Consider the following 21,334-nt stretch of genomic DNA (forward strand, 5'->3'; position numbering starts at 1 on the left):
ACTCCTGTGAGACTCACTCCCTTAACCCTGTAGGTCACCCTCCTGCTTAGGAAGAGAAAGGAAAGACATCTCCATCTCTGGGATCCTTTTCCCTCCTCAGCTGAGCCTGCAGAGGACCAAGGCCCTGCCCAAGCAGGGAGCCTGGAACCAGAGGGAATGGCCCCTGGGAGCCGCAGACCCCCAGCCCAGGTGAGTGCACTCTGTCCTCAGACTTGATGAACATCAGCCAATGAGGCCATTTCCAGAGACAGGATTGTCTGTGAGGCTGTCAGTCTTTCTTCCCTGTGGATTGTTCCTTTACGAAAGTAGGCAGGGAATTGAATACAGTAGTAACCACACTGTCCTGCTCCCTCCTTCTGCCTTTTGAACTCATTCATGGCAGGTGGGCATCTTGAGCACCAACGTCCCCAGTCCCTGCCCTCTGTTTGTTTTCAGGTTCTCTCTCAGTACAAGTGACTGACAAGGGTGACCACTTCACTGATCAGTCCCTGTCCCTAGGCATTGTGGCTTTGCTCTCTTCTTCCCGCTCAGCCCCCCTCCTCCTACACACAAGTCCTCCCCACTCTGTTTCAAGCTCTTCCCTGTAGCAACTGAAAGTCAAAGAAAACCTCTTCCCACCTGAGTCTTGTCTGGACAGGCCTGGAGCAGAGGCCTGAAGGCTCCCCCAGCTCTGGTCCTAGACTGTGTTGCCTCAGAGTCAAAATTGTCCTGGTTCTGCTCACTGACTCTGCCTCAGCTCAAATGTGTCTCCCCAGATCTCTCTGAATCTCTTCCCTTTGCCATTTTTTGAAGTCAAGTCAACAAACATTTAGAAAGTGGTTCCTCTGTGCCAGACACTGTTCAGAACTTCCTTGGATACAAAGGAAGGAAAAATCAGGTCCTGTCCTCAAGAAGTTCCCAGTCTAATGGGGGAGACATGCTGTCAGCAGCTGTGTCCAAACAAGCTCTCTGTAGTATAGAAGGAAGGTGCTTTCAGAGGGAAGGTTCTAACAGTTTTGGGAGACCAGGAAAAGCTTGTTTTCAGAGGGTAGATTTTATCAGAGACTGGAAGGAAGCCAGGAGACCCAGGTGAAGGGGGAGGGCATTCCAAGGATGAGAGACAGGCATTGGGAAGTCAGAGTGAGGGGTTGGAGGGTTTTGGTCAAGGATTGGCCAGGAGGCCAGTGTCCCTGGGTCAGAGAGGAGCTGGAGGGGAGGAAGGTGAAAGAAGACTGGAAGGGGCTTGGAGCTGGTCATGGTGTCTGCTCCATGCCACGAGCCTTATAAATATTGTCTCATTTGATCCTGTAGTAAGAATTGTCTGGTAGACAGTGGTAGAGACTTTGGTAGAGATGGCCTGAGTAAGGCAGCTCAGGATGGAGCCAGACAGTGCATTGCCCTTTCTAATCCTTTCAAGATCCCCTACTCCATCAGTAGAAGATGCATTTGAGTGTCCTTTAATTCCTGAGATGACATTATGTCTACATATACACAGATATGTGTATATACATAAATGTGTGTATGTGTATGTATTTATGTGTGTGCACAGTGTGTGTTTCCCAGAGAATAACAGCTAACATTTATGAAAGTTACTGTGTGCCAGGCACTGTGCTAAGCAGTTTACAATTATTATCTAATTAAATCCCCTTGACCACCCTGGGAGGTAGGTACTGTTATTTTCCTCTTTTTAAGTAAGCTGAGTCATAAGTAGAAATAAACTGATATGTAAACTAAGGCAAACTATTTTTTTTGAACAAGAAAGAAGATACTTAAATTGTAAAAGGACTTTTCCTCTGTATTTGGGAGGGACCAAAGACATAGTCTCTTCTTTACCAGCTAGTTAATTAGCATATGTTAAGCTCCCACTAACTGGCTTCTCTCCCCAGAAGGAAGGGAAGGGAGTGAATAGTGACTTTGTTATGGGGGAAGGGTGGTCCTTGAAGGAAACTTTCTGTACCTGTCAAAGAAAGGTAGATAAATCTCATAGTTGACAAAATGGAGTGAGTTTTATTCCCTCCTCCCAATCCCCTTTTGACAACAACACCATGAGGTAGATGCTGTTATTGTCTTTATTTCACAGTTGTGGAAACTGAGGCAAAGAGTGCTTAAGTGACTTTCCCAGGACCATACAGCTAGTAAGTGTCTGAGTCTGAATTTGAACTCAGATCTTCCTGACTCCCGGCCCAGGATTCTATCTGAGTCACCAGATTCCTCTAGCTAGGGATAGTCTTCCCCTCGCCCATTTTTTCCATTCCCCTCCATTCCCCCTAAAAAAGAAAGAAAAGAGAATCATTAAAGTTTGTTAAAATTCCCAGGAGGGAAGAGGCAAATGCTGCGAAAGACAATAGACAAGCCAAATATCTTTGAAAGGAACATGTTGATGTCAGCATTTACTAGTAAGAGGAAGCTGATTATGACAGTGATTCATGATTTCACCCCTGAGCAGCCCTCTTTCTTGTCTGCTTTGTTTGGGGGAATATTTCCCCTTTTGGGGGTGAGCATCAAATTTAGAATAAATTAAACCAATAAAGAATCCTGATTTCCTTCAAGATTCAGCTGAAAAGATCCCTAAGCAGCTGGTGCCTTCCCCTGTGAGATTAATATCTGTCTACTTGTATGTACCTAGTAGACAGGGAGGTGCCCAGTGGTTAGAGAGCAGGGTCTGGAGTTAGGAAGAACTAAATTCAGATGCTGCCATAAGACACTTTAACCAGGAGGGTAACACTGGACAAATCACTTAACCTGTCTGCCTCAGTTTCCTTATGTGTAAAATTGGAGATGACAATAGCACCACCTCTCAAGGTTGTTGTGAGCTTAAGTCATCAATCAAAATCACTTAGGAAGGGCTCTCTATGTGCCAGGCACTGTGCTAAGATATTCCAGGCCTAGAATTCTATCTATTGAGTTGATGCGGTTTGGGGTTGCTGGGAACCTAGAAATGTTGGGGTACAGGGCCAATCTGCCTGGAAAGAATTAAAGCACTCAAGCCTCCTTTTAGTCAGAGTAGCAAGCATTATTGTAACTCCGATGGGAGCAGGCTAGATTCCTAGTGAACCTGCAATTTGAAGAGGATGTTGCTGAAGGAACCTTGAAAGGAGCTGGGTGGGATTAAGGAGTGGTAAGTAGTCTAGGGTAGGCCAGGTAGCTCAGTGAAAGGACTTCCGGTAGGGTAATTAAGTGATCTAGATGGAATTAAGAATTATGCAAATGGTCTAGGGTGGGCCTAGAGCAACTGTTAAAGGACTGTCCATTAAACTAATTAGGTGATCTAGGTGGGCTGGGGTGGGCCAGTTGCTTTGGGCTGAGGCTGGAGATAGGGGCTGCTGAAATGTATGGGAAAATTCTGGGACTGGGTTGCTTTCAAAGTCTTGGTCTTTTCCTTTTAGGGGTCCAAGTGATGAGGTCTAGAGGTTCAGGGGTTCTGGTACCCTGAGATCAGGAAATGCGGGCTCTGTCTGTATGAATTCAATCCAAATCTTTCAGCCAGAGAAAAAGTTTATTAGAGATAAACCATACAGGCCAGAATCCTAAGGAATCTGAACATTAGTGATGCCCATAAAGACAAGCAGGCGTGGGAAAGTCTCAGAGTTTAAAAGGGGGCCAATATGGATCTTATATACACTCAAGCAATTTCGGGTGACCAGGAGAGGGTCTGGTAAAAGGGTCTAGGTGACTTAAGGAGAATTCTGATTGGAAAGTCTGAGAGACTGAATAGACAAGGGGAACAGATAATGAAGGAAACTGGGAGGTAGAAGTTTGAAAGGCATCTGAACAAAATCAAAAGGTGGGGCTAGGGCTTTGAAAGGGAGATGAGGAGAGTCAATAAGGAATCTTTTGAGACGAGAATCATAAAAGTGTAAGGATTTTCTGGGACCTGTAGACAAATGGGAGCCAAATTCTTTTTTGGGCCAAGTGGCAAAGGTCTGGGCTTGGCCTCACACCCCTTCACAAGGACCATCACCCCATCAGTCACTAGGTTCCTGTAAATATGGATAATCTTCTCTGTACCCATTTTCCCAATTCCTCTTAATTCCTCCTAAAAAAAGGAAGAAAGGAGAATCATGCATTTTTTAAAACTCCCTGGAGGGAGCAGAAGAGCTTTGGCAAAGATACATGAACAAAGGTGTTTCTCTTTGAAAGGGAGAAATGGCAAGAATGTTTATGAGAAAATGGTCCATTATACAGCTAGGCCCAGAGGCTAGGAAAGTCAACTTATCAGAATAATAAAGACTGAAAAAGGAAGAAAATATCAAGTAAAAAGATCGAGTCATTGAACAATTTTTAAAAATACCTACTCTGCGCCAGGCATTGTAGTAGGTGTGAGAGATAAAACTACAAAGAATGAAATTATCCCTACTCAAATGAGTTTATGTTCTAATGGAGATTACAAGTTCACATTGAAATTGATATACCATAAATATAAGTGAATAAATTCAAATACAAATGGGCTACATGTACTGGGGTTTCGAAGGGGTGGTGGCGGGGGTGGGGGGAACAGCAGTTGGCAGCAGGCATGGCTTCATGCAGAAGATGGTGCCTAAGGTGTAGGTGGAGGGAGGGAGGGAGCTCCAGGTAAGGGGAATGGGAAATGCACAGAGAGAGAAATGGGAGGTGAGAATGCAAGAGAAGGCTCGTGTGGCAGGATCACTTGGAAGACTAGAGGCTGAGGAGTGTCTAAAGAGGCTGAAAGGAGATGTTGGGACCAGGTTTGCAGGGCTTCCCAGCATCAGGAGAGGATTGGTGTTTGGACCTAGAGGCAAGAGGGATCCTTTGGCATTGGCTGAGCAGAGCAGTCACATGGTCAAATCTTTACTTAAGGAAAATGACTTTGGCAGGAGTGTGGAGGGTGGGACCAGAGAAAAGAGGCAGGACAACCAAAGAGGAGGAGATGGAAGGAAGGGAGAGAAAGGAATAAGCATTTACATAACACCTGCTATGTGCCAGGCACCGTGCTCAATGCTTTACAAATATTGGGTCATTTGATCCTGTCCCAACAACCCTGGGGCCCAGGTGCTGTTTTTATCTCTATTGTACAATTAGGGACTGAGGCTAAGACAGGTAAGTGATCTTCTGCGGGTCACATGGTTAGTAATTTTCTGAGGTTGGATTTGAATTCAGGTCTTCCTTACTTCAGGGGCATTCTGGTTTTCGCCTTTGCCATGTAGGCACCCCTATCTTAACATCTAACACTGGAAGTTAGTTTTTCCTTAAAAAGTGATGAGACCTTCCTCAGTCTTGGTGGGCGCAGGGCACTAAAGGTCAGACTGCTGATTTTGTGTCTTGGTCTCTGGAGGAACATAGACAGCCACAAAGAACTCTAGGTGTGCCCCTATGCCTGGCTGATGTGATGCAGCCCACTGATCTGAACTTGTTATCAATCTTCAACAAGCTATAAGCAGATAAATAGAATATAATTAAATGAGGGAAGGCACCAGCATTAAGAGAAGTTGTTAAAGATTTCCTGTAAAAGGAGGGATTTTACTTGGGACTTGCTGCAAAGCCAGTAGAAAGACATGGAAGGAGAGAGAACTGCAATGATGGAGGACAGCCAGAGAAATTGCCCTGAAAGGAAAGATGAAGTGTCTTCTTCCTGGAGTAGGAAGAAGGCCAGTGCCATTGGAGCAATGAGTAGGCACCTGGTAATGTCTAGGTCATGATGGGCTTTGAGTGCAGGAGAATTTATGTTGTCCTGGAGGTGGTACAGGGCCACTGGAGTTTAGTGAGTTGAGGACTCAAGTGATCAGACCTGTGACTTAGAAAAATTACTTTGTCACCAAATGGAGGCTATCACAGGAAACTTTTTCCACTCAATACATAGTACCTGCTAGTATATCACCAACTTTCCATGGAATTTGCTTTGTAACATATCACTCAATGTCTATTCTGATGAGGAAGAAATTTCACATCTCCTTATTTCTTTGTCCTCCACAGATTCTCATGTATCTCTGATAGAACACGCAACCTCTTATTTAATAGAGAGAAGCAATTCCCAGTAACACAGTTCTCAAATTTTATTCCAACTGACTATATAAAAAGCTATTCACAGTATTCCATTGATCTTTACATGACTATGGTTCTAAGTGTTGGCTGTGCTACTCATCAAGAGTATGACCTTTGAGGAAATCCTTTTTCTTTGTGTCTGTTTCCTCATGTAAATTGATAAGGGTTGGACTAGATGAATTCTGAAGTCCCTTTTAGCTCCAAGTCCTATCATTTTTGATGTTTTAGGAGTTGGTGACATTCAAGGATGTGGTTGTGGACTTCACCCCAGAGGAGTGGGAGCTCTTGGACCATTCTCAGAAAGAGCTGTACAAGGAGGTCATGGTGGAGAATGCCTGGAACTTGCTGTCCCTGGGTAAGGACACTTCCTCTGGCAAATCTGAATCCACTATCAAAGGGACTGCCTTCATTCCTTCCCCAGTATGCAGAGTTTCTGGCATTTATCAATGATTAGAAAAGCCAAAGTGCCGATCTCTTATGTCCAAGAGACAGGGTCCTCCTGCTGTTGGTTTTTCCTATGAAAGGTCTTTGTAGTGTGTGTAGGGAGGTGGGATTGTCCTTTGTTGCCCCTGAAGCTGCCGCTTACTAGTTGAGGGGAGCCTGAGGTCAAAGATCAAATCAGAGAAGAATCTGGGACTTGGAAGCCATCTCAGAGGTTATGTCTTGTTCATAGTTGGGGAACCTGTAGCCTGGAGGCCATGTGTAGCCCTCTACGTCCTCAAGTGTAACCCTTTGACTGAATCCAGGGGAGTGTCCTTACCTTAATAAAAAGATTTGTTCTGTGAAGCTTGGATTCAGTCAAAGGGCAGCACTTGAGGACCTAGAAGGTGATATGTAGCCTTAAGGCCACAGGTTTCCCATCCCTGAAGTCTAATTTCTCCCTGAATATGAATTTTGTTTGCCATGTCTCTGAAAACTGCTCTCACACAGTTTTTTCTTGAAAATGGGTAATGAAGGGTACCCCCTACCTCTGAAATCAGCCTCTTCTTCCTCTTTGGTTGAGTGTACTCTTTGGAGTGTTCTTATTAACATACCAAAAGTTTTAACTTACAGCTCCTAGTCTTACTCTCAGAAGCCTCCTATAGCAAGTGTATCATTATTCTTCCTTTATACTTCCCAAAAACTCCAGTTGCAAACTGTAGAAAAGGAAGGGGAGGATATAATCATTTATGTATACCTACTATGTGCCAGGCACTGTGCTAAAAGCTTTCCTTACAAATATTAGCTAGTTTGAGACTTCTGGTGCCAAGACGGAGGAAAGAGGAAGGAGTCCTCTGAAGCCCTCCTAAATTCCCCTGCAAACAACTGTAAAACCATCACAGAATGGATCCAGCAGGAGGAAAGCACCTTTCCAGCATGGCAGGAAAGGTCTCTATCACTGCACTGGGAGGGGAGGGAGGTCAAAGAGCAGCAACAGCAGCAGCCAGCCTCAGAAATTGAATATAATTTTTCAGGAGAAAAAATGGATATTTAATGAAATAGAGGATTTTCAAACATTTCTAGTTAAATGACTAGAGCTGAATAAAAAAAAATGACCTCCCAAAACAATACTCAAGAGAAATATAAAAAGGTAAAAAAGAAATGAGAAAACATAAGAAATTCAGTAAGGTTAAACTCTTTATATTTCTATATGACAAGATAATATTTGTAACTCAATGGTTTTATTACTATGAGAGCAATTCGAAGGAGTATATGTAGACAGAGGATGTGGACATAAGGTTATTTTGTTGAGATGATACCCAAAAAAACTAAATACAGGAATGAGAAAGAAAATTGCACTAGAATAAGAAAGAGGAGGGAGATTGAATGGGGATAAATTACCCCACATAAAAGAGGCATGAAAGAGCCATTATAATGGAGGGGAACATGGTGAGGGGTGGCAGTCAAAGCTGAAACCTTACTCTCATCAAAATTGGCTCACAGAGGGAATAATATACACACTCAGTTGATGATACAAATCTATTTTACCCTATAAGGAAGTAAAAAAGGGATGGGGATGATAGAAGGGCGAGGAAACAGTGATGAAAGGAAGAGTATATTGGAGAAGGCAGGGATCAGAAGTAAAACACTTGTGAGGAGGGAAAAGGGAGGGTGGGTAAGAGAGGGGGAGATAAACAAAGGAAAAATAGCATGGAGAGGATTACACAGTTATCATAACCATAAATGTGAATGATGTGAACTCATCCATAAAACAGAAGTGGATAGCAGAATGGAATAAAAACAAGAATCCTACAATATCTTGTTTACAAGAAACACATCTGAAGCAGAGAGATGTACACAGGGTAAAGGTAAAGGGCTGGAGAAGAGTCTATTTTGCTTTAGCTGAAACAAAAAAAGCCGGGGTAGCAATCATGATTTCAGACAAAGCAAAAGCAAAAATAGATCTACTTAAAAGAGATAAAGAAGAAAACTGCATCTTGGTGAAAGGTACTATAGACAATGAAATCATAATACAAAATGTATATGCACCAAATAATATAGCGTCTAAATTTTTGAAGAAGTTGAATGAGTCACAGGAGGAAATAGATAATAAAACTATACTAGTGGGGAATCTCAACTTTCTTCTCAGAACCAGATCAATCTAACCAAAAACCCCCTAACAAACAAGAAGTTAAGGAGATGAATAAAATTCTGGAAAAGTTAGATATAGATCTCTGGAGAAAATTGAAGGGGAATAGAAAGGTACTTCTCAGCAGTACATAGCATCTGCACAAAAAGTGACTGTATTAGGACGTGAAAACCTCGACACCAAATGTAGAAAAGCAGAAATAGTAAAACTATACTTTTCACATCATAATGTAGTAAAAATTATTCAATAAAAATAATTCAGTAATGGACAATGGAAAGAGGTTAAAATTAATTGGAAATTAAATAATCTAATCCTAAAAAAAAGTGGGTCAAAGAACAAATCATGGAGTCAACTGACAATTTCATTAATGAAAATGACAATGAGGCAACATGCCAAAATTTATGGGATGCAGTCAAATTGGTAATTAGGGGAAAATATATATATCTCTAATTGCTTACATCAATAAAATGGAGGAAAAGCAGATCAATGAATTGGGTATGCACTTGCAAGAACTAGAAAAAGAACAAATTAAAAATCCCCAATTAAATATCAAATTGGAAATCCTGAAAATCAAAGGAGAGATAAATAAAATTGAAAGTAAGAAAACCATTGAACTAATAAATAAAAATTAGAAGCTGGTTTTATGAAAAAAAAACCCCAATAAAATAGATAAACCATTGGTTAATTTGATTAAAAAAGGAAAGGAGAAAATCATATTACTAGTATCAAAAATAAAAGCAGTGAATTCACCACCAATGAAGAGGAAATTAAGACAATTAGAAGCTATTTTACCCAATTATATGCCAATAAATTTGATAATCTAATTGAAATAGATTAGTATCTACAAAAATGTAAATTACCTAGGTTAACAGAAGAAGAAATAAAGTAGTTAAATAACCAATCTTAGAAAAAAAAATGAACAAGCTGTTAATGAAATCCCTAAGAAAAAATCCCCAGGACCAGATGGATTCACAAGTGAATTCTACCAAAAATTTGAAGAATGATTCCAATACTACATAAATTTATTTGGAAAAAAATAAGTGGAGTGCCACCAAATTCCTTTTATGATACAAATATGGTGTTGATACCTGAACTAGAAAGAGCCAAAACAGAGAAAGAAAATTATAGACCAATTTCCCAAAGTAAATTGATGCAAAAATTTTAAATAAAACACTAGCAAAGGGATTATAGCAATATATCCCAAGGATTATACACTATGACCAGGTAGGAGCTACACTGGGAATGCAGGACTGGTTCAATATTAGGAAAACTACCAATGTAATTGACCATGGGTGCAGAAAAGGCCATTGAAAAAATACAACACCTATTCCTATGAAAAGCACCAGGGAGCATATGAATAAATGGAGCTTACCTTAAAATGATATGTAATGTTTATCTAAAACCGTCAGTAAGTAATGGGGATAAGCTAGAAGTCTTCCCAATACAACCAGGGGTGAGGCAAGGATGCCCGTTATCACCTCTATTATTTAATATTGTTCTAGAAATGTTAGCCATAGCAATAAGAAAAAGAAATTAAAGGATAAGAATAGGCAATAAGGAAACAAAACTATCACTTTGCAGATGATATAATGTTATACTTAGGAAACCTTAGAGAATCATATTAAAAAACACTTAAAATTATTAACAACCTTAGCAAAGTTTGCAGGATCCAAAATAAGCCCACAGAAATCATCAGCATTTCTATATTACCAGTAAAGTTCAGTACCAAGAGAGTGAAAGGGAAATTCCATTTAAAATAATTATAGACAACATAAAATACTTGGCAGTCTACCTGCTGAGACAAAGGCAGGAATTATATGAACACAACTCTAAAACACTTTATAGAAATTAAGTCAGATATAAAGAATTGGAAAAATATTAATTGCTCATGGATAGACTGAGGCAATATAATAAAAATGACAATTCTACCTAAATTAATTTATTCAATTCCATACCATTCAAACTACCAAAAAATGTTTTGTTTTTGTTTTTTGATTGTATTTCTCTTTTATTTTTTTCTTTTATTAATTTATTTTGATTAATCAATAATCACTTCCATATGCTCTTCAGTTTAAAATTTTTCTCCCCCTTCCTCCCTACCACTCTTCTTAAGATGGCACACAATGTCATATAGGTATACATTTACATTCTTATTAAACATATTCAAAAATATTTTTTATAGAGCTAGAAAAAATAAAATTCATCTGGAAGAACAAAAACTGATGGATATCAAGGTAATCAATGAAAAAAAAATGAGAAAGAGGATGGCCTAGCCATACCAGATCTTGAACTGTATTATAAAATAGTGATTATCACAACAGTCTGGTACTGGCTAAGAAATGGACTGGTGAATCAGTGAAACAGATTAGGTAGAAATTACATTATAGTAAATGCCCATAGTAATCTAGTATATGTTAAAGCCAGAGATGCAAGCTTTTGGAACAAAAACGCATTGTTTGGCAAAAACTGGGAAAACTGGAAAACAGTGTAGCAGAAATTTGGCATAGATCAACATCTCACACCATATACCAAGATAAAGGAAAAATGGGTACATGATTTACACATAAAGGGTGATGTCATAAGCAAACTAAGAGAGCATGGGATAGTTTATCTGTTGGATTTATGGATAAGGGAAGAATTTAGGACCAAAGAAGATATAGAGTGCATTACAAAATGTAAAATAAATAATTTTGCTCACATAAAATTAAAAAAAAGTTTTTATACAAATTTAAAAACAATGAAACTGAAATTATAAGGAAAACAGAAAACTGGGATTTCTTTTTGCAACAAGTATCTGTGATAAAAGCTTCATTTCTCAAATATATGGAGAACTGAGTCCAACTTATAAAAACACAAGTCGAGGGCAGTTAGGTGGCGCAGTGACTAGAGCACCGGCCCTGTAGTCAGGAGGACCCTGAGTTCAAATCTGGCCTCACACCAAACACTTGACCCTTACTACCTGTGTTGTGTGACCCTGGGTAAGTCACTTAACCCCAATCACTTAAAAATAAAATTAAAAAAAAAAAGAAAGTGAAAACACTAGTCATCCCCCAATTGATAAATGGCCAATGGCTATGAACAGGCAGTTTTCAGACAAAAATCAAAGCTCTCTATAATCATATGAAAAAATGCTCCAAGTGACTATTGATCAGAGAAATTCAAATTGAAACAACTCTGAGGTACTAATTCACACCCATCAGAGTGGCTAATATGACGAAAAAGCAAAAAGTTGGATGTTGCAGGGGATGTGGGAAAACTGGGACACTAATTCGCTGTTGGTGGAGTTTGAACTGATGCAACCATCCTGGAGAGCAATTTGGAACTATAGCCAAAGAACTATAAAACTGTGTATCCCCTTTGATCCAGCAATACCACTGCTGGGTCTGTATTTTAAAGACACAAAAAAAGGGAAGACGACCTTTTTGTACCAAAATATTTATAGCAGCTCTTTTTGTGGTGGTTAAGAATTGGAAATCAAAGGGATGCCTATCAATTGGAGAATGACTAAATAAGCTGGTGTATATGATTATAATGGATTATTATTGTGCTATAAGAAATGACAAGCAGGATGATTTCAGAAAAACCTGGAAAGACTCAAATGAACTGATGTATAGTGAAGTGAATAGAACCAGAATAACATGAACAGTAATAGTAATAGCAATATTGTGTGATGATCAACTGTGAATGACTTAGGTATTCTCAGCAATACAGTGATCCAAGCAATCCCAAAGGACTAATGATGAAGCAGACTATCCACCGCCAGAGGAAAAAGAAAAGCTAACATTAAATGAATGCAGACTGAAGCATGCTATTTTTCACTTTTTAAGTCTTGTACAAAATGACTGATAGTGAAATGTTTTACATAATTGCACATATATAACCTATATTTGCTTAGCATCTCAGGGAGGTAGGAGGGAAGAGAGGGAAGGAGGAAGGGAACCAATTTGGAACTTAAAACTTTAAATAAAAATGTTAGAAAAATATCTGATTTGATGTTGAGAACAAGCCTGTGAGATAGATGATATTGTTATCCCCAGTTGAGGAAACTAAGGCAGTTTAAGTGACTTACCTGGGGCACTTAGCTAATAAGTCTGAAATGGGAGTTGAACTCAGGGCTTCTGAATCTAGGCCTGAGGCTTTCTCCACTGCACTATTAAATGCCTCTTGATATCTAGATAATGGAATCTATGGAATCAACCCATCCTTCTGTGAAGTAAGTTGATAAAATAGAATTTTCTAATTCCAAATTGACTTCCAAATGATTTCCTTCCCATCCCCTGCCAAAGCTCTCAACACTAAGTACCATGGAAACCATCTTTGAGGAGTTGTGGAGACCATCCTATGCCCCTCCCTGCATGCCCCCTTTCCCTAGATAGAACTAAATTACAAATGTCTCTTAATCTTCATCTTTTCTTTATTTCCATGCCCAGGACTTCCAGTTCCCAGAAAAGATCTGATCGCCCATTTTGAGCAAGGGGAAACATCTTGGATGCTGAAGGGAGAAGGCCCAAGCATCTTTTGTCCAGGTGAGTGTGGTAAACACAGCTGTATGAAGGCTGTTATCACAAGAGGTAGCTACATGTCACAGTGAAGGGAATGCTAGACTTGGGGGTAGGAAGACCTTGACTTTTTCAGAGGCTTTTTATTCATTCATTCATTCATTCATTCATTCATTCATTCATTCATTCATTCATTTATTTATTTACTCACTCACTCACTTATTCATTTATTTATTTACTCATTTATTTATTTATTTATTTATTTATTTGTTTATCTATTTATCTATCTATTTATCTATCTATCTATCTATCTATCTATCTATCTATCTATCTATCTATCTATTTATTTATTTATTTTTGGTGAGGGCAATTGGGGTTAAGTGACTTGCCCAGAGTCACATAGCTAGTGAATGTTATGCGTGTAAGGCCAAATTTGAACTCAGGTTCTCCTGACTCCTGTGGCTGGTGCACTATCCTCTGCACCACCTCACTGCCCCCTCAAAGGCTTCTTAGCAGTGGGATCCTGGGCAAGTCATTGAACCTCTGAACCTCAGTTTCCCCATCTGTGAAATGAAGGGGTTGTACAACATGATCTTTCACTTCCCTTCTAAGTGATAAAACTATGAGTCTATAATATCCATTGTTCGGAACTTTGGGTCATGGAAATATCTTGGAAAAACTTTAAAAGACTTTAGGTAATCTAATACGTGCTCTCTCCTAGACCTTTTTCAAGTCAACAAGCATTTATTAAGTGCTTACTATGTGCCAGGCCTCATACTAAGTGCTGGGGATTCAAAGAAAGGCAAGGGACATCCCTTGCTCTCAAGGAAGCTCACAGACAGTGGGGACAGAAAGCATGGACAGAAAAATGTAAACCACACTGTATACAGGAGAAATTGGAGCTGATCAAGAGAGAAAGCAATTGTTTGTCCTGCAATTTTGAAATGGACCATGACATCAGGGAGATGATGCCATGACTTGCAAGTGAATTGGATTTAAGTGAGGCAGGGCTGTGTAGAGTCACTATTCTCGCTCACTCCTCCAGAGCCATCTGGATCCATTGGCTAGATATAGATTAGGATGACTGGAGATGGCTCCTCAGAAAGGAGGTTTGGAAAAGGCTTGTTGTGGAAGGTGAGCTTTAGCTGGGGCTTCAGAGAAGGCGGGGCAACATTCTAGGCATGAGGGGTAGCCAGGGAAAATCCATGGAATCAGGAGAAGGTTTGCCTTGTTCAAGGAATAGAAAGGAGGCCTTTACTACTGGATTTTAGCATACATGAAAGGGAGGAAGGTGAAAGAAGACTGGAAAGGGAAGAGAGGGGCTGATGATGAAAGCCTCTAAGAGCCCAGCAGAGGATTTTATATTTTCAGTTCTTCCAAGGTGCTGTGATGAAGGGCGAGGTTTTTACTCCTTTCCTGGCCTGTGCTCTGGTGTATGAGTGAACACAAGCACTCTTTTCTGCCTTGGAACTGTGAAGAGGGTTTTCTCCACACAGCCACTACAAGCTCCACCATGCCAGCACTCCTGCTTGCCCCAGAACCACCATCCAGAAATGTGACCCAGATCCAAGCATGGGCAAAGCAAGAGAATCCTGCACCAGCAGAGAGATCCCTGCAGTCTCCCTCTGTCAGTCACTGAATTCCCCCTCAGTCTGTGGACTGGAATCTCAGGAGGCAGCTGCTGTACCGGGGCCGAGCTCAGGGAATGGGGCTGGAACCCCATAGTGCTTCTTTCTCACAACTGCAGAAACAGACTTCCCACTGACCTTCTAAGTTGTCTTTGGCCTTCATGGTTGAGAAGCCTGGAAAATGCTATAGCTGCCCACTATTCAGTCCTCTAAGGCCTGCTCCAGGTTCGCTGTGGCCTGACCGCCCATGCCAAACTGTTCCTCTCCCAACCGGGCATGACATACCTTTCCAATCAACCATCCAGGTTATCTTGGGCTGGAAATTTGTTTCACTCTGTCTTTTTGTAGGTTCTGCTGCTTTAGAATTTGTTTAGAGTCATTTTTTATAGGTATTTGGAGGGACCTGGGGGAGAGCTCAAGCAAGTTACTGCTTTTATTTCACCATCTTGGCTCCATCCCCCCCCCCCCCCCAAATTTGAATTCTTTTCTCCGTTGCAGGGATGTTGTTCACCTTGCTCAGCCTCTCTGAACTCATGGCCTGAGTTGTAAATATAATGAGAATGCTGGGCTTGTCCATGTCTCAGGTTTTTAATGAGGATCCGTTGTTGTTGTGTGAGAAGCTCTTTGTACATTTAATCATGGAGATGTGAGCTAATGGTATTTTCAAATGATTAATTCTGCCTATTGAAGTTTGAAGACCCTTCTCTTTCTCCACAGAATAGATAATAAATCACTTAACTTTATGTCAAGGGAGAGAAGAAGATATATTTGTATATGTGTGCATGTGTCCTATAAATGTTTGTTTGTTTTTTCCCTTCAGATGGAAAAACGAGGCTTGAAATGAGGGAGACAACTGACAAGCTCAGTATTTCTGTGGAATAATCAAAGCAGCCAAGATTCATGAATGATGGCCGTTGCAACCTCAATTTCAGAGAAATCTCTGACTCTGATATGAAGATAGAGGAAAAGCAAAAGAGTCACTGTGAATTTCATAAAGGTGGAAAGAGTTTCAGGCAATGTTCATTCCTAATTCGCTGTGAGGAAAGGGCCTCAGAGAATGGCTGTTGTCAGGATAGTAAACATAGGGAATACTTTACTGAACAGAGAAAGCTTGTTGAGTCTCAGGAGAAGACTCCTGAAGAAACTTATGAATGTAATCAATGTGAGATGGCCTTCAGCTTGAATTCAGACCTAATCAGACATCAGCAAAGTCATACTGGAGACATGCTTCTTACACGCAATGAAAGTGAGAAGGTCTTCAGTTGTAATTCAAAGCTCATTGACCATCAGAAAATTCACATTGGAAAGAAACACGAATGCAATGAATACAGTAAAGCCTTTAAGCAACAGTCATGCCTCGTTTACCAGCAGAAATTTCATACTAGCAAAAAGCAATATAAATGTATGCTATGCAGAAAGGCCTTCAGGAGACAGTCATCCCTTATTTCCCATCAGATAATTCACACTAGAGAGAAGCCTCATGAGTGTTATGACTATGGTAAAGCTTTAAGTGAAAAGTTCTCCCTTATTGTACATCAGAGCAGGCACACTGGAAAGAAACGTTGTGAATGTAATCAGTGTGGAAAGAGTTTCACACAGAAGGCCACTCTTGCTGTACATCAGAGAATCTGTAGTGGAGAGAAACCTTATAAATGTAATCAATGTGGAAAGAGTTACACAAAGAATGTCACTCTTGCTGTACATCAGAGAATCCACACTGGAGAGAAACCTTAAGAATGTAGCCAATATGGAAAGAGTTTCAGATGGGCTTCCAATCTTGCTGTACATCAGAGAATTCACACTGGAGAAAAACGTCATAAATGTAATCAACGTGGAAAGTGTTTCAGACAGAGGTCCAGTCTTGCTGAGCATAAGAGGATCCAGACTGGAGAGAAACCGTATTACTGTAAACAATGTGGAAAGTCTTACAAAGGCAGGTCTAGTTGTGCTGTACATGAGAGAACCCACATTGGACACAGAAGCCTCATGAATATGAACGTGGCGAAGCTTTTATTGAACATTCATCCCTTACTGTTCATAAGAGAATCCACACTGAAGAGAAACCTTAGGAATGTGTAATCAGTGTGGAAAGGCTTTCAGATGCAGCTTTGATCTTGCTAGACATGGAAGAATCCATGCTGGAAAGAAAGTTCAAATCCAGCCTCAGACCAAACACTTGACACTTACTAGCTGTGTGACCCTGGGCAAGTCACTTAACCCCAATTGCCAAAAAAAAAAAAAGACTTGTCTGCCTTGGCTTTTTTCCTTCTTGAAGGAGAGAGCAAGAAAACGAGTCACAAATTGGTGGTAACTGACCACTTCCTTGACAATATATGCACAGGCTTTTGTAATTAGCAAGCAGACAGCTTCCATGATTGCTAAAATATTTTGAGAAATGTATCTCTCAATCTGTGTATTTTCTGCCTGTTTCCATTTGGACCAATGCAGACTTTGAAATTATGATGTTCAAAGAAATGTTAGCTTTGGCTGTCTTCAAGAAGTTTAGAACAATATCTTACTTGTGGGACCCACAACCTCAACATTTCAGCCACATCCTGGTGAACACAAGACTTCTCAGGTATACTGAGGAGAGAACAACAATTTCAGTGGAGCAAACATAGCTTTCCTGGCACATGCATGCAACTCCACCTAGGACACCACAGGCTTTGTGCTCAGCTTCCTGGATTTGGGGCAGCAGCCACACAGACTTGTAAATGCTGAGTCCCTGAAGATATACAGACTGCGGAAACCCACCATCAGTACACACTTGTACTGAGAGAGAAGTTAAAGAGTGCTTAGCACCTGTCTCAGCCACAGCCCATAGAAACTCTGAAAGGAACAATGCCAGGATGCCCAAATCTGTTGTTACGACCTTCAACAAGTTTATGAATGTAATCAATGTGAAAAGAATTGCATATGCAAGGCTTGGCTTGCTGTATATCACAGAATCCACACTGGAGAGAAACCTTATGAATGTTATCATTGTGGAAAGACTTTTAGTTGGAGGTCCAATCTTGTTGACCATGAGATAATCCACACTGGAGAGAAATCATAAGAATATGTTCAATGTGGAAAAACTTTCAGAGAGAGAGAGAAAGAGAGCTCCAATGCTTCACTGTTGATCATTTCTATGATTTGTTCCTCGACCCACTCATTCTTTAGGATTAGATTATTATATTTAGTTGCTTTCTCTATCATTATTACTCCCCTGCCTTTTTTTAAAATTTGAGGTGAAAAATAATAGATTCTGCTCTAGACCTTCATTTTTATTCTGTCTCTCTTCAAGTGTATTCCTTATAAACAGCATGTTGTCAAACTCTAATTTTTAATCCATTCTTCTATCCACTTCCATTTTAGAGTTGAGTTCATCCCATTCTTAAATCACAGTCATGATTACTGTGTATTTCCCTCCATTTTATTTTCCTCCTTGTTTATTCTTTTTTTCCTCTCTCTCCTTTTACTCTTTTACTGCGCCACCTAGCTGCCCCCTCAAGGCAGACAAGTCTTAACCATTTGCTGATCTAATCTTCAAATGTGGACACCAGTTGGTAATATTGCCTCTGCACATACCATGTACATCTCACACTTTGGTGACATCTATGGCTATCTCTGGCCATTAAGAACTGTTTATTACTGATCATACCTTTTTTCTTCATTCATATGTGTAAAGTCATCATGTAGGGCTTTTGTGACTACAGCCTGGGCAGTACCAACTGTTATCTGGCATCATGGGAAGGATCAGTGACATTCTGGTTGGGACAGCTCCCACTTCTGCCATTGCTTCCACTATAAGGTGCCTTCAGGAGATTGGCTCTTGTGCCCTTTGACAGGGCCACCTTTTATTACTTTACAGAGCTCTTCATTAGCCATCTGCTATCCTTGCCCATCATCCACAGGCATCTGAGCTAAATGGGCTTGGCTGAATGTGCTGTTAGCGTGCTATCTGGTGGAAGTCCTAAAATGCCATCTCCACTGTCATCTGCTTGTACGGTGGCTCCTTGGGTTTTACATAGACATTTTAGTTCTCCACATATCTTCTGAGCTTCTCTGTTACATGGATACCTTAGAAAAAGGCATCTGAACACACTTGTCTTTCCTGGTCAGTAATGGATATTGACCCTGTAGACCTGAACCCATTTCTGGCCAGCAACTTCTGACTTGGTGCTGACCTGCTAAAAGGTACATTGTGCACAGAAGGGGTGTGGGACCAGGTCAAAGGGGTGGGTATGAGGGACTTTTCTTAGTCCCCGGCTGTGGCTCCTGCAGTAGCCCAAACATCTCTAGATGCTCTGGTCCTCTGTACTACCTGTGACTGGATCAGAAACAAACCAAGTCCATTTCTTGTCAGTGTTACAAATATCCTGGTCATTGCAACAATCAAGGTTGCAATGGTAATCAACAAATACACATTCAAATTCTTTCTTGGACAACTTGAGGCATACAATTTCTCTTCTTTGGCTTCTCTGATTTCAGTAGCTCTCTCTATCCCCACACACCAAGACTGACCTTTATTTCTTGTGCCTTGATTACAGGGTCATTGATTTTCTGCTCTACTTTCAATGCCCCTGTGCTCAGACATTCTGATGCCCTTTTCCTTGGACAATCCATTACTGCTGCAGGTGTTGCCCATCTAGCGCTTCTAAATCCTTTACCCATCCTTTGCCTATCTCTGGTGGGCGTTTCTGACTAGCATGTCTTTTTCATCCCTTGTTCACTCATTACCTGGAGAGTAATACTGTTAAGCAAAACCAACTCTGATCCAAACAGTTTTTTTTAAGTCCTAATCCCCACAAGTCCTAGTGTTTTTTGTCTCCTTTAGATCACCCCTGAGCTTCTACTAACTGAAGACTTCCAGGGGCCTTCATGTAATAGGACTTCCTGTACACATGGAAAAAGCCACCGCAGAAATAGAGTCTCTTTGAGCTCCTGAAGGACTTGGAGGACCTCTCTTCCTCTGGATACTCAGTGTTGGTCTCGTATAGGGAAGAACTTTTCCCAGCCTCTTAGTTCTGGTCATTAGACCCCCAAGCTCCAAAAGGCAATAAAGCCTTAAGGTTAAACTGCAGTTTGACTTTCCCCACATAAGATATCTGGGATATGTAGTAATCCTCATTGTCTGTCCTACATGAATGAAGAGGACCAAAATGACACCATAATATCAGGGTCAATGTACGGTGGGTCAGGCTCAGACTGATCAGACCAATACAAGCTCAGAAGGCTCTACCACAGGGTGGGCACAAATAGTCTTGTATGACCATTGGGGAGGAAGTTGGCTCTAAATTTGCACTTCTAATGTTTCTTTTGAGCAAATTCTGCTTGGCTTATAGTGCGCAGTGCCTTCTTTAATGCATGCCTATCCTGCTGGACAATCCTGTGCCAGGGCTTACCACGTCTCCCAATCAATACCAAAGTTATTCAGAGATAGCTTGAGAGTGTCCTCATATCACTTCTTCTGACTACCATGGTCCCATATGCTTTGTGTGAATTATGTGTAAACAGTCTTTTGGAATATATAACAGAGGCATGGGAATACCATCATTCTGTCTCTCAGGTAAAGGCTCTCCTTCAGGGCCCACAACCCACCACCAAAGTATACCTCAATACCTCTGTGGGTATGGTTGAACACTGATTCCCTTGGTTCTCAAGGAATGATTTCATTTCCCTGTTTGGCTTTTGCATGTGATAACCCCCAATAACCAACCCAATCCTTTCTATGCTCAAGAGACAGAAATGACCTTCACCTCTGTGTAATGGGTGCTGCTTCTGGGTCTTCCTGATTATATATAAGAGAGGAAGGGATGAGCATTACTAACCACTATGTTCCAGGCATTGTGCTTTATTGTCAGGGAAAGGTGGTGCCCAAAAGGTGGGCATGGTCTGTCCCCCAACCTCCCCAGACTAAGCATTGCCCATTTAGTGACCACCATGAGTAGAGCTCAATGGAAAGTCAAGGGCACTTCCCACAATAGCCTTACTTTTAACCTTGGCCATCCAGATCTCATCATGAACAGCCTTTGGCCCTGTCATTGGCCATGCTGCTGCACCCTCAGGACTTCTGGACATTTCCACCTGTATTACAACTAAGTTTTCATCTGCATGTTGCTTCCCCCTCCCCCCATAGAACATAATGCACACAGTCCTGTTTATCTATTCGTATTTCCAGTGCTTAGCAGAGTGCCTGGCACAGAGTAAGTATATAATAAATGCTCTCTATTTTCTACCAGAAGCCGTCCTTGGGTTCACTTCCACATAATATCAACCCCCCCCCATTAGGTACCCCTTGTGCACCCTCTCCTATTTTCAGCTTCTTTTGGTGTATTGTCTTCTCCCATTAGAATGTAAGCTTCTTGAGGGCAAAAAATATCTTTCTTCTTATTTGCATACCCAGTGCTTAGCACTGTGCCTGATACATAGTAGGCACTTAATAAATGTTTATTGAATTGAATTGATGTGCCTTTCTGTTTACCCTTCCAAGACTCACTGAATAAGTTAAAATATTTATTAAAAACTTAACAATGGGCCAGGTAATAGGCACTGGGGGCATAATTTTTTTAAAAGGGAATTCTGAAAAAACTTTGAAGAATGGAGGCATTGTCCACATTACAGAAAAATAAAATCTTCGAAAAAGAGAATAAGAGAATTTGAATGCAAAAATCAGA

General features: G+C 40.8%; 1 pseudogene; it reads left to right on the forward strand.

Annotated features, from left to right (window-relative positions):
• Nucleotides 1–36: 36 nt before the first annotated feature.
• On the forward strand, nucleotides 37–17,855 carry LOC144454285 (uncharacterized; annotated as a pseudogene).
• Nucleotides 17,856–21,334: the final 3,479 nt, after the last annotated feature.

Source organism: Phascolarctos cinereus, unplaced genomic scaffold, assembly GCF_003287225.1.
Source record: "Phascolarctos cinereus isolate Bilbo 61053 unplaced genomic scaffold, phaCin_HiC Scaffold_726;HRSCAF=1367, whole genome shotgun sequence".
Classification (NCBI taxonomy): Eukaryota; Metazoa; Chordata; class Mammalia; order Diprotodontia; family Phascolarctidae; genus Phascolarctos; species Phascolarctos cinereus.